Source organism: Pseudorasbora parva, chromosome 24, assembly GCF_024679245.1.
Source record: "Pseudorasbora parva isolate DD20220531a chromosome 24, ASM2467924v1, whole genome shotgun sequence".
NCBI classification, from domain to species: domain Eukaryota; kingdom Metazoa; phylum Chordata; class Actinopteri; order Cypriniformes; family Gobionidae; genus Pseudorasbora; species Pseudorasbora parva.
In genome coordinates this window covers 6,840,684-6,853,099 of record NC_090195.1, presented here as the reverse complement: position 1 = coordinate 6,853,099, position 12,416 = coordinate 6,840,684, and the positions used below count along the sequence as shown (strand labels likewise).

The 12,416-nt window shown below is 37.1% G+C and overlaps 1 long non-coding RNA gene across 2 annotated transcripts in view; it reads right to left on the bottom strand.

Annotated features, from left to right (window-relative positions):
- Window positions 1-5,373: 5,373 nt before the first annotated feature.
- Window positions 5,374-12,416, bottom strand: part of LOC137063332 (uncharacterized) — a 125,050-nt gene continuing 118,007 nt past the window's right edge. For both annotated transcript variants that reach the window (XR_010901371.1, XR_010901372.1), the window contains one exon: window positions 5,374-6,803. This is a non-coding gene — a long non-coding RNA (uncharacterized lncRNA). The remainder of the gene's footprint in view (window positions 6,804-12,416) is intronic.

Here is a 12,416-nt window from a genome sequence, read left to right as displayed (position 1 = left end):
TGAGAGAGATGAACCGGCCGCGGCCAGATGGCTGCAGACATCAGGGGGCCGCGGAATTCCACACGGTCTTCTCACACACATGGTCCGGCATTATCCAAAACAAATTGGACTGAGCATTATGGTGTCAATTAGGAAACCAAACACTCGGCGTTCTTCTAAAGTTCATCACGGCTAATGTTTGATTTTAGCATCTCCCACCAGTTCTGCACACCACAAGGCCTTGCAGCGCAGACTAATCTTGATCCACATGATTCCAGATCAGCTGTGAATGGTTACAGATATACAGAAGAACTGTGAAATGATTTGTCTGGAATAGCAGAGAGAGCTGAGTCAGTCTCTAGGGTTCAGTAAAATAAGCACACATTCTATTTATAAAGAGGTAAACACTCTACACATCCAGCAGCCCCGATGGAGCTCAGACAGTAACAGCCTCATGTCAAACTAATTGAGCTGGTATACTGAGACGCGTTGTGGGTGGCGAACTGTTTTCATCAGCTTCCTAAACGTTTATAAAGACACATTTAAATATATGAAATAATTAATCCATTACATATAATTAATGCTGTCAATTGATTTAATATATATATATATTTAGCATTTATATATATATATATATATATATATATATATATATATATATATATATATATATATATATATATATATAGCATTTTTATATTGTAATAATTTCACAGTTTCTCTCTAAATTAATAAAGAAACAACGTGAAGATGTGAGAAATGAGTCTGATATTGCTCCATTGTTGCTATGATTATGGGGTGAAGGAAATACCTCTGCACTCAATTGGTTAGACCTACAACCAATTAGAGCAACGAGTGATGCATAGTCAACAGAACTCAGCTGACGCAAGAAGTAGAAGAAGAAGAAGAGTGTAAACGATCTTTCCCGGTGTTGTAAAAAATAATTTCTGGATACACGGAGCACTTGCCAACACGATCATCATTTTTTAAAAGAAATAGTAAAGGTGAATCATATACAAACAAGTTCTTGGTTTAGGATTAGAACCCAAGCGCTCTTTGGTGACGTGGATGATTGTGTTACTGTTGATCATCTGTCCATCATTGCATAAAGCCCGCCCTGATAATCTGATTGGTCCGAACAGCTCTGGTTCGAGCACAGTTGCTCCACAAATGAGAGAATCCTCATTAGTTCCTGAACGGATCAGTCGAATGAGGCATCTATGTACACACATCTATGATCATGCCGGTGTGTTGACCTTCTTCGATGGAAGTAATGGCGCTGAGGAATACTAGATGAGATTCGTCTGATATGAGGTTAAAAAAACAACAACTATTGGGTCTCGCAGTAACCAGTCACAGGGTTTAATATGGATTTGTATGTGTGTGTTTTTTACTTTCATAATGACTCTCATAGAAAAACACCCCCATTGACATGCATTATACAAGCAACGGAGTTAAAAATCTTACTTTTTGTTCTACTGGAGAAACAAACACACCTACATCTTGGATGCCCTGGGGTAAGCGGATAAACACCATATTTTAATTTTTGGGTGAACTATCCCTTTAAGTCATTATTATGTGAAAAGACCAAAACTTTTTAACCTTGCAAACATTTTAAACTTGTTATCAATAAAAGAGCAAACCTGGCCCTGGCAGCACTGTTGGTCTGAGTCGGTGTTTTCTCTAAGTAAAGCATTCCTAAAGAAATCCATAACTATAAAAAACACCACAAAAAAAAAGCACTGTGGCTTTGTTATGCGTTTGGTTTCACAAAATAATATGGTGCCTGCAGCACAGTGAAATATACCAATTTTGAACATGAACCACATCTGACCTATTCAAAAAGTATAGACTTTAAAACCCATAAATGATGCAAAGTTTTTCTGCTACAACCATCTCTAATTTACATTTCTGCAGATCAGTCTCAGATCAGACATGCGTCAGCTCTTTCAGTTTAGTTCACCTGCTGTGAGAGCTTTTATTTTAAAATAAATTTAAACCGACTATAATATGCAAAGCAATATGCTGCACGCCACTGGATTCCCGCTGCTAGGTTGAGTTTAGGAAGGTAAGGTCCCTCCCTTGCTAACAGCCCTTGTTAAAATCAAACCTTTACTAAAGAAAGCTCAGCTGGCTCTGAGAGATGAAAGACAACTGCACCAAAGTCCCAGCATTCCTCCTGCTGAGGGGCAGTTGCCCACACCAGCTCCTCTCTCCATCTTCAAAGGTTCTGCCCTTAACAAACAGCAAACGTGACTCTCGGGACACTCGTCCGTCAGCATCGCACAATTCATTTGCTTCCAGAATTTGGCCTCGTCTTCCCAGAGCTCACTCAGTCCAACAATCCAGCATGTGTTATTCTGTTATAAACATGTTTTGTGCTCTTATCGCCATTGTCGTATTTAAAGGGATTTGTGCTCTTTACCTGACAGGATTAAGGATTATGATACATTAAAATGTATCCCTATATACATGCATGCTGATAGTGGGATTTCCTGTCTGTGAAACACCTCCACTTTGGTTATTAAATTCAAAAGGACGCTGTGTAACATGGTGGTGTCGAATGGATGTAAACATGATTCTCCCGAATACAGGCAGAGCACAGAGAGAAGTTTTTTTTTTCTTCATACAATACAGTTTCCAGACACTTTCATTCAGTACTATTTAAAGACAACTTCTAGATTCAAGTTTAATTCTTTCTACAGCATTTGTGACGTAATGTTTACCACACACACACACAAAAAACACCCTTTAGCGATAGATAGATAGATAGATAGATAGATAGATAGATAGATAGATAGATAGATAGATAGATAGATAGATAGATAGATAGATAGATAGATAGATAGATAGATAGATAGATAGATAGATAGATAGATAGATAGATAGATAGATAGATAGATAGATAGATAGATAGATAGATAGATAGATAGATAGATAGACATATAGATGGATAGACAGACAGACAGATGGACGGACAGACAGACAGACAGATAGATATATAGATAGATAGATAAATGGACAGACAGACAGACAGAGCCACAGACGGACGGACGGACGGACGGACGGACGGACGGACGGACAGACAGACAGACAGACAGACAGACAGACAGACAGACAGACAGACAGACAGATAGATAGATAGATAGATAGATAGATAGATAGATAGATAGATAGATAGATAGATAGATAGATAGATAGATAGATAGAAAGATAGATAGATAGATAGATAGATAGATAGATAGTTAGACAGACATACATACATATAGATGGACGGACGGACGGACGGACGGACGGACGGACAGACAGACAGACAGACAGACAGACAGACAGACAGACAGACAGACAGACAGACAGACAGACAGATAGATAGATAGACAAACAGACAGTGACAGAACAATAGACAGAGCAAAAGATATAGATAGAATGACAGACAGAACGATAGAACAATAGATAGAAAGATAGATAGACCGATAGACAGAAAGATAGATAAATGGACAGACAGACAGACAGAACAATAGACAGAGCCACAGACAGACAGAACGATATGAAAGCGTATTGTCTTTGGTGAAGATTGAAGATTGTGGCTCAGATGCTGCTGATAGAGCTCCAGCGTCTCACAGTAGAGCTGCTCTGTTGAAGCAGGTAAACTAAAGCTTGTATCAGCGCTTTTCTTTCCCTGTCCTGCTGCTGCTCATGCAGTGAAACCCCTCCTCCTTCCCATCATCCCCCCTCCTCAGGTACTCTCCGGAATGCCAATTTATTGTCCCCGTGCCATTCCGCGATTGTACAAATTCATTCTGCTTCCAATTAATTAGGACGAAAGAATACCAGAGCGAAAAGCAACTCCTGAGCCCGGGATTAATTGAAGCCAGCCACTGACACACGGCATTTCTCAAAATAACTCGGAATGTCACATTCTGATGAGTGAAATAATTGGATGTAAGGACTTGAGGTAAACAAATGGCGGAATGGATATCACAACATTTCCATGACAACATCATGACAAAAGCAGGACCGGTTGCCAAAACAGAGTCGCAAAGCCGTTTTTCGCTCTAAGGCTTTTATGTCCACCATCATCAAGCTAATTGCTGTATCTGTGAGCTAATGTTCCCATTCCGACGTCCCTGTAATAGCCCTTCACTGTGGCAGTCCGGAAGAGAGCGATTCACAAAGACATCATTAGAGACAGGAAGGATACTTCATGACGAGTCATGACCTTTGTTTTCTTCATACCGTCAAGGCCACTTCACATCTGTACTATTGTTAATGCGTGTTTCTTTAATATGGGTGATTTTAACCCTGCTGATTTAAATCAATTAAACTCCACTAACACTTCTATACTAGTTTCAGTAATATATGCACAAACAATACATAAAATAATTGTTTGATGTGTAGTGGAAACTACGTCAACCACTGCATTTTTTTAAATTCTCAGAATAAACTGACCAACTCAAGCTTAACTAAAGCTGGAATTGAATACAGTATATCCTGAATACACACAATTTTTACACTTTTTGCATAATCTGACAAAATTTGTTTGTGATGGAAAGTATAGCACTAACTCAAATTTGTGTAAGAATTGATCCAATTTACACTCCAGAACCTTAAGGTGACGTAGTTACACATTACTACATGCACTTACTATAGTAATAACATTAAATAAAAATAAAGAGATAATTGCTCATTTTTATCCAACATTTTTTACTTTTTTGTTCTTAGAATTGCGCAATATAAACTTGCAATTGTGTGTAATAAAGTTAGAACTGGGAGATTTAAAGTCGCAATTGCAAAAAAATGTGCAACGCAATCTCAATTTGTACGTATTTTACGAGGTGGTTCCATCGTACAAATTCGTATGACCTCACTCATAGGGTCATGTTTTCATATGATTTGTCTAGACCCTCAGTAATGGGTAGATTTAGGGGCGGGGATAGGGGAGGTCTTTCCTGATGACACTTTTTGAAAAATCTTAAAAATTCGTACAACCTCACATTGCATGTTATCATGATTTGTCTAGACCCCAGTAATGGGTAGGTTTAGGGGCAGTCCTTCATGAAGACACTTTTTGAAAAATCATAAGAATTCGTATGACCTCACTCGTATGTTTTCATATGATTTGTCTAGACCCCAGTGATGGGTAGATTTAGGGGCAGTCCTTCCTGATGACACTTTTTGAACAATCTTTGAAATTCGTAGGACCTCCCTCGAGCATTCTCGGAGCCACTTTGTAAAATATGTAAATTGTCGTAAGATTGGGTTGAAATGTCAGACTACCCTCAGAATTAGACTTGTTAACTCGTGATTGCGATTTTATATCCTACAACTCGCAATTGTGAGTTATCATGTCCAATTTTTTTTTTTTTTTTTGGGGGGGGGGGGGGGGGGGGTTAAGCTCATGTCTGACATTACAACTCGATCTCACAACAATTTGTACCTATTTTACGAGGTGGCTAATTCGTACGACATTTAATTTTATGATATAATTTTTAGCCTAATTATCAATAAAAAAAATAAAAAAAAACCTGGTTTAGCAGATTTGAGCAGAAGGATTTTAATAGACGTGTTCCATCTTAACTAATTGACCTGTATCTTGTGAATGTAAAATCCAAACCTCATCAAATTTGGTACACATGAACAATATGACATTTTGACAATGCATGCCAAATTTCAACAATTTCCAATGCTAGGGGGTGCGGTAATTGAAGAAAATCGAGACTTTTTAAACTAAGCTGGCATTTACCCTAATTGAACGATATCAAAAGCATCAGCAGGATATTTTCTTTCAAATCATTCAGTAATTTTGTCCATCCTGAGAAAAGGGCTATTTGCTATGATACCTTTATCCTGCATAGTGGCTGTGTGTTCTGGAATCTTCTCTGGCCTCATGACCTGGCCTCCTCCCGCCTGCGCCGTTGCTCCAGTTGTTCGCAAACATATGGCGCACAGCGCAGTTCAGAAAGAAGTAAAACATCCACTCTTGGAAATGCAGCCTCACTAATCACGGATGCCTGGTCGGGGTTCTCAGCGGCTGGTAAAGTGGCAGGTCTGCGAGTGTTTTGTCTGATCAGAGGAGCATGAAATTGGTCCAACTGAAACAAAGTGGAGATTAATTGGGCGTGGCTACACAATATTGTTCCGCCAAATTTTAATATCCTCATTTAGGGGCTTTTAGCCTTCCTGAGCTTCGGAATGCGTTCGATGCGCACACTTTAAAAAGCTGAGATTCGGTTAAATAGCAAATGCTATGTAAGGTATTAAGTATTTATGGGTTTATTCTCTGGGTTCAACCTTCCTCTGGAGTTCATTACAGTAACCACTTTATTACTTCCCGGTGACATCAGAAGTGCCCTTCTGCCGTTTAAAGTGCTCTTCTCTCTATGCATTCTGTAGTTGTTGAGAGCTTTCGGTTGCCATAGTAGCATGCCATGAAGTGAATTTTCTCAATGTTTCTTTCATTCAGTATTTTTTTTTCTTCTGTATTTAAACATGTTAAGCATTACTAAAGAGCCTTCATCTTGAACTAACTGATCAAGCAAGGTTCATAGCTACTGTCAGTCAACTGTGGCCACAAAGTGTTCTGTTTATACAAGTCAGAAATACTCTCAGGGAGATGATTATATTCATATATTCCATAAAATGAAAATCTGACAAAAATTGGTGCCCTTGATTGATGCAATGAGCCACTCGTATCCTCAGAGCTTACTCACGGTGGAAACCGGAGGACGTCTGACATTGCTTTTCATTCATTCATTTTAAATAAGGTTTCAGCCTTCCCATGAGTCTCTTCCACAAATGTTGGCAGGTGGAGGGTTCGTCCTGACCTGTGTGATAAAGATGAATTTCATTAATTTGGTTATCAAACGTATCAAAGGGTTAGGAATTTTGAGGTGTGCGGTCATGAAACTCATTCAGCCTTGGGTCATCGCTCACTTAAGTGAGATAAAACACAACCAAAAATAAATAAAATATTTTAAAAACGTATCCGTTTTTTATATTAGTGTAAGACAAAAAAAAAGAGTAATATAGTGAAATATTTTATATATATATATATATATATATATATATATATATATATATATATATATATATATATATATATATATATATATATATATATATATATATATAAATATATATATATATATATATATAAAATATTTCACTATATTACTCTTTTTTTTGTCTTGCACTAATATAAAAAACGTATATATATATATATAAAATGTATTTATGTGATGCAATATTGGAACCATTGTAATGTTTAATTTTATTTTTTTTAATAACCTGTGACACTTTTCAGGATTTATTTAAAATAAAACTCTTTTGTAACAATATACATTATTTTAGTTTTTCTTTGTTTTCTTTTTTTAAAGAAAGTAATACTTTTATTTAGCAAGGATATGTTAAAGTGATACAAAGTGATCGATTTATATTGTTAGAAAATATTTATATTTTGAATAAATGCTGTTCTTTTAATATTTTTTTTTCATAAAAAATGAAAAATTCTGAATCCTAAAAAAATATCACAGGTTCCAAAAAAAGGAAATAATTAAGCAGTATAACTGTTTTCAACATTGATAATAATAATCAATATTTCTTGAGCAGCAAATCATCATTATAATGATTTCTGAAGGATCATGTGACACTGAATGTGACGTCTTAGTAATGATGCTGAACATTTGCTTTGATCACAGAAATAAATTTCAAAGTATATTAAAATAAATATATTTAAAAAAAAACATTCTTTTAAATTGTAATATTTCACAATATTACTGTCCCTTCTATATTTTTGATCAAATGCATGGCTTGATGAGCATTAAGAGACTTCTTTCAAAAACAGTAATGTTTCCAAACTTTTTTACCAGTACTATATTGCATTATTATTATAGGAATAATTATGTTTTAATTACAATTATAAAATTCCTGGTTGTAATGAACTGTGCTGGCACATTCCACTGGGTGACATCCAGGGCTGTTTGCCTTTTAAATAAGTTATTTTCATGCTAAACTACCCACATCATGCCATCATGAGTTTGTTAATGACATTTTAAGAACAATATGCACTGCATTCCAATCATCCATGCTATCGTGGATTATTATCTTTTTTTTCAGAAAAGAAGGTGACCGTTCATTCCCTGACCTGCCGCACCGCTCCACTGAAACTGCAGCCCTGACCTACTTAGTGGCAACTGGCAGTCCACCAGCTCTCAAATTAGCATGTCAGATAGGATTATGCTCCTCTGACTGATCCACTGCTAATTGACACCAATAATAATTTAAGTATTTTAGAAAGAAGACAGAATGAAAATGCTTGTTTTGGACAATCTGTCCATATGGAGTTTAGATGCAAACAAATCCCATCTACACACCCAGAGGCTGTTGTTGCCTTAAAGGGGACATATCCTGAAAAACAAGATCGGCTTTGCTCTTTAAAAGCAAATAAACAAGAACAATACTAATTACTGAAACAAATTGTATTTCTTTCAATCCTTTAAAGACCCCCTGTGGTGAAAATCAAGTTTTTAATTTTGTTTATATGTCTGTGTTTTTTTTTAATATGCTTTAAGACAAAGCACAAAATAAGTGTAGGAACAAGCCTGATGTCCTTATACTCAGACTTTAGTCAGAATATGAGTCTGATACTGCTCCATTGGGCGATGATTATAGGGCGTTTCTACCAAACCAGGAAAGGAAATACCTCTGCACTCAATTGGATAGACCTGCAACCAATCAGAGCAACGAGCGACGCATAGTCAACAGAACTCAACTGACGCAAGAAGTAGAAGAAGAAGAAGAGTGTAAACAAGCAAATAATTTCTGGATACACGGAGCACTTGCCAACACGATCATCATTTTTGAGAGAAATAGTAAAGATGAATCATATACGAACATGTTCTTGGTTTAGGATTAGAATGAATTCAACCCAAGCGCTCTTTGGTGACGTGGATGATTGTGTTACTGTTGATCATCTGTCCTAGCCTGGATGCCAGCCGAACTCAGCCCCGCCCACAACATCTGAGCTCGAGCAGTTCAGTCTGGATTGATCCATATGTCATTATGAGAGTCATTATGCCTGAACAGAAACTGTTCGGACCAATGAATTTGTCAGGGCGGGCTTTAGACAGATCAACAGTAACGTAATCATCCACATCATGAAAGGAGCTTGGGTTGAATTTGTTCTAATCCTAAATGGAGAACTTGTTCGTAGATGCATTCACTTTCACTATTTCTCTCTGAAATGATGATCGTTTTGTTAAGCACTCTGTGTGTAGCTCTATCCAACTGATGTCTTTCCTGGTTCGGTTGAAACACGCCCCATAATTATAGCCCTATGGAGCAGTATCAGACTAGAATTGAGTATGATGACGTCAGGCTACATCTGTCCATCATCGCATAAAGCCCGCCCTGACAATTTGATTGGTCCAAACAGCTCTGGTTCGAGCTGCTCCACAACGGATCAAGTCAAGAGCGAAATTCCTGACCTCAAATGTTGTGGGCGGGGCTACGTTCGGCTGGCATCCAGTCTCAAAAACCTGGTTTGAAATCGCTGGCTTTTTTTAAAGTGACAAACAACCTTGTAACCAATCACATCAACGTGTGGGCGGGCTTTAGCATATCATTAACTATACTGTGAAATATGGGTGTGTGATTTGACGATTTTTAATCGTGAAAGATTAAAATGTCTCCATGATCTGCTTTTGAAGAAAGTATGCACGTTCTATCAGTTGCAGTTCTGGCGACTCCATCTCAATGTACAACGCATAAATTACATGATTACAATTCCATAATTTACCCTCCTGTCATTCCAAACCTGTATCTCTTTCTTCTGTGGAGTACAAAGGGAATTTTTTTTTGTACGTCTTTGTACTCCAGCACCATTTTTATGCTGCGCTTTGGTAACAAAAACATCGTAACCAGGCTGTCAAGCTTTAAAAATGACAAATAAGCTCATTAAAAAAAACAACTCACCATAAAAGTGTTCCATATGACTATATTCCAAGTCCTCTGAAGTCATAAAACAAATTTGTGTCAGGAACATTTGTGCACAGAAATCTATAACATCCACTGCAGCGCTCAAATCTTATTTGTGCTTGTGCATATTCAAAACGCAAGGCACAATCGGTTACGAGACCCCAGCGGGTTTACTGACGTCAAACTGGTGTGCATGAATACTTTTCAGAAAGCGTAATAGTGTGTTCCACAGAGGTCAAACGAAACGTATCGCCAGGATTAGTAAATAAGTAAATGTTTTTGGGGGGCTAATTTAGTTGATATTCATGCTATGTGTTGATAAATATAAGCCCAGTCAGATACAATGAGTGGCATAACTAGCATACGATCATTAGGGAAGAAAATTCGAACAGATTTTTTTTAATTGCAGTCTCAGTTCATTTAGTGTAACCCGCCGTGAGTGGAGGAGATGGTAATCAGGCTGCATTGAAAAATTAAGCTTTCGTCTCGGGGGGGAGGGGGATCATGGACCATTTCTGATACTGGAAAGGAAAAAAAGCAAATTATATTTTGGATGTTGGTGATTTTTATCTTGCTGGTTTTATTGCATTCTAGCAGGTGACCTGAGAAGCGCTGTGCAAGCCCATGGAGACTGGGAGCGTATTGAAAGCATACATATGAATTAATCCTGCAACGCATGGCACACGTGAAACAGAGTGACTTGAATTTGCACTAATGAATTGTTTTAGCTGCATTGTCAAGTGTGTTCACTCGGCAATTCCCAGTGGGAGTCAAAGAAAGCATATATAGTGCTTGGTCTAAAAGACCGGCTTTACGGAGCAGACAGCGACAAGTTTGCACAATATTATTCTCCTTGTTCTTCTAAACCGATTTACAGAGCAGCAGAATGTTGTACGCTTGCACTTATTTCAGAGAGACTAATTAGGAACATCTATCTCTTAACGTCCTTGAAACACGATTTAATTAAACATGTATTTTATTAAAACATACGTTGAGCACAGAAACGAAGAAGGAAATCATTTCATTTCACTGCTGAATATCGCACAATGGACTTTTACACGGAAACGTCTCCTTGTTCACAGCCCCAAATTTCATTTCGTTTTTCTTTGTGACCTGAAGACACTCATTCACTCAAAATGATAGACACTGCGCGCGTAAACAAACTTGCCGTTGAGGAAGAATCTGAATTAATTAGGTTTGTTTTATACACCAGTGGGTCTTTTCCCACACTGCAATGAGGCTTGAGAGAGACATTTAATTAAAGAAAAGATTAACTGTTTTTATTATTCATACCAGTTCAGTGGCATCTGTGTGAATTGAATTTCATATTCATACTCCACAAGAGAGGGAAGCTTAATATAGACTAATAAATGATCTTTTTTGCAGGCTTCTGTAAACACAAGGTGTTGATGATTTCCTATATATGTGCCACCAAAGCTGCTTTAAACAACACTGCTGGTAATTTTAAGCAGTTATGCGTCTGGAACATGGAAATTTGTAAATAGTGTCATTATTTATTGATCTTCATGTCATTCTATCCGTTATGCTGTTATTAAGTACAGGGGTTTTCAAACTGGGGTCCGGGGAGCCGGGGGCTGCAGAGGAGGGACAGGGGATCCGTGGAAAAGATAAACATAAAAAAATTCATAAATAAGATTAGAATAAATAAATAAATAAATAAATAAATGTGATTAAATGTTAAATAAACATATACATCATGCACAAAAAGTAAATAATAAAACAAAATAAGTAAATAAATACATTTGCTTAATTTCTTATTTATACATTTAATTCATTTATTTAAAAATAATAATAATAATTAAATGTATTAATGTGTGTGTAAGCCTAGAATAAAACTGCAAATAAAATAATAATAACAAAATAAATACATTTGATTAAATAAGCCTGCAAAAGTTTAGAGAAACATATATATAAAGTACATAAATAAATCAATTGAAAATATTTTGCAAGTTCTCCCACTTAGAAATCATGGAGGTGTCTGAAATTGTCATCGTAGGTGCATGTTCACCGTGAGAGACATAATCTAAAAAAAAATCCAGAAATCACAATGTATGATTTTTTTTTACTATTTATTTGTATGATACAGCTGCAAATAAGTATTTTGAACACCTGAGAAAATCAATGTTAATATTTGGTACAGTAGCCTTTGTTTGCAATTACAGAGGTCAAACTTTTCCTGTAGTTTTTCACCAGGTTTGCACACACTCCAGGAGGGATTTGGCCCACACCTCCACACAGATCTTCTCTAGATCAGTCAGGTTTCTGGCCTGTCACTGAGAAACAGAGTTTGAGCTCCCTCCAAAGGTTCTCTATTGGGTTTAGGTCTGGAGACTGGCTAGGCCACGCCAGAACCTTGATATGCTTCTTACAGAGCCACTCCTTGGTTATCCTGGCTGTGTGCTTTGGGTCATTGTCATGTTGGAAGACCCAGCCTCGACCCG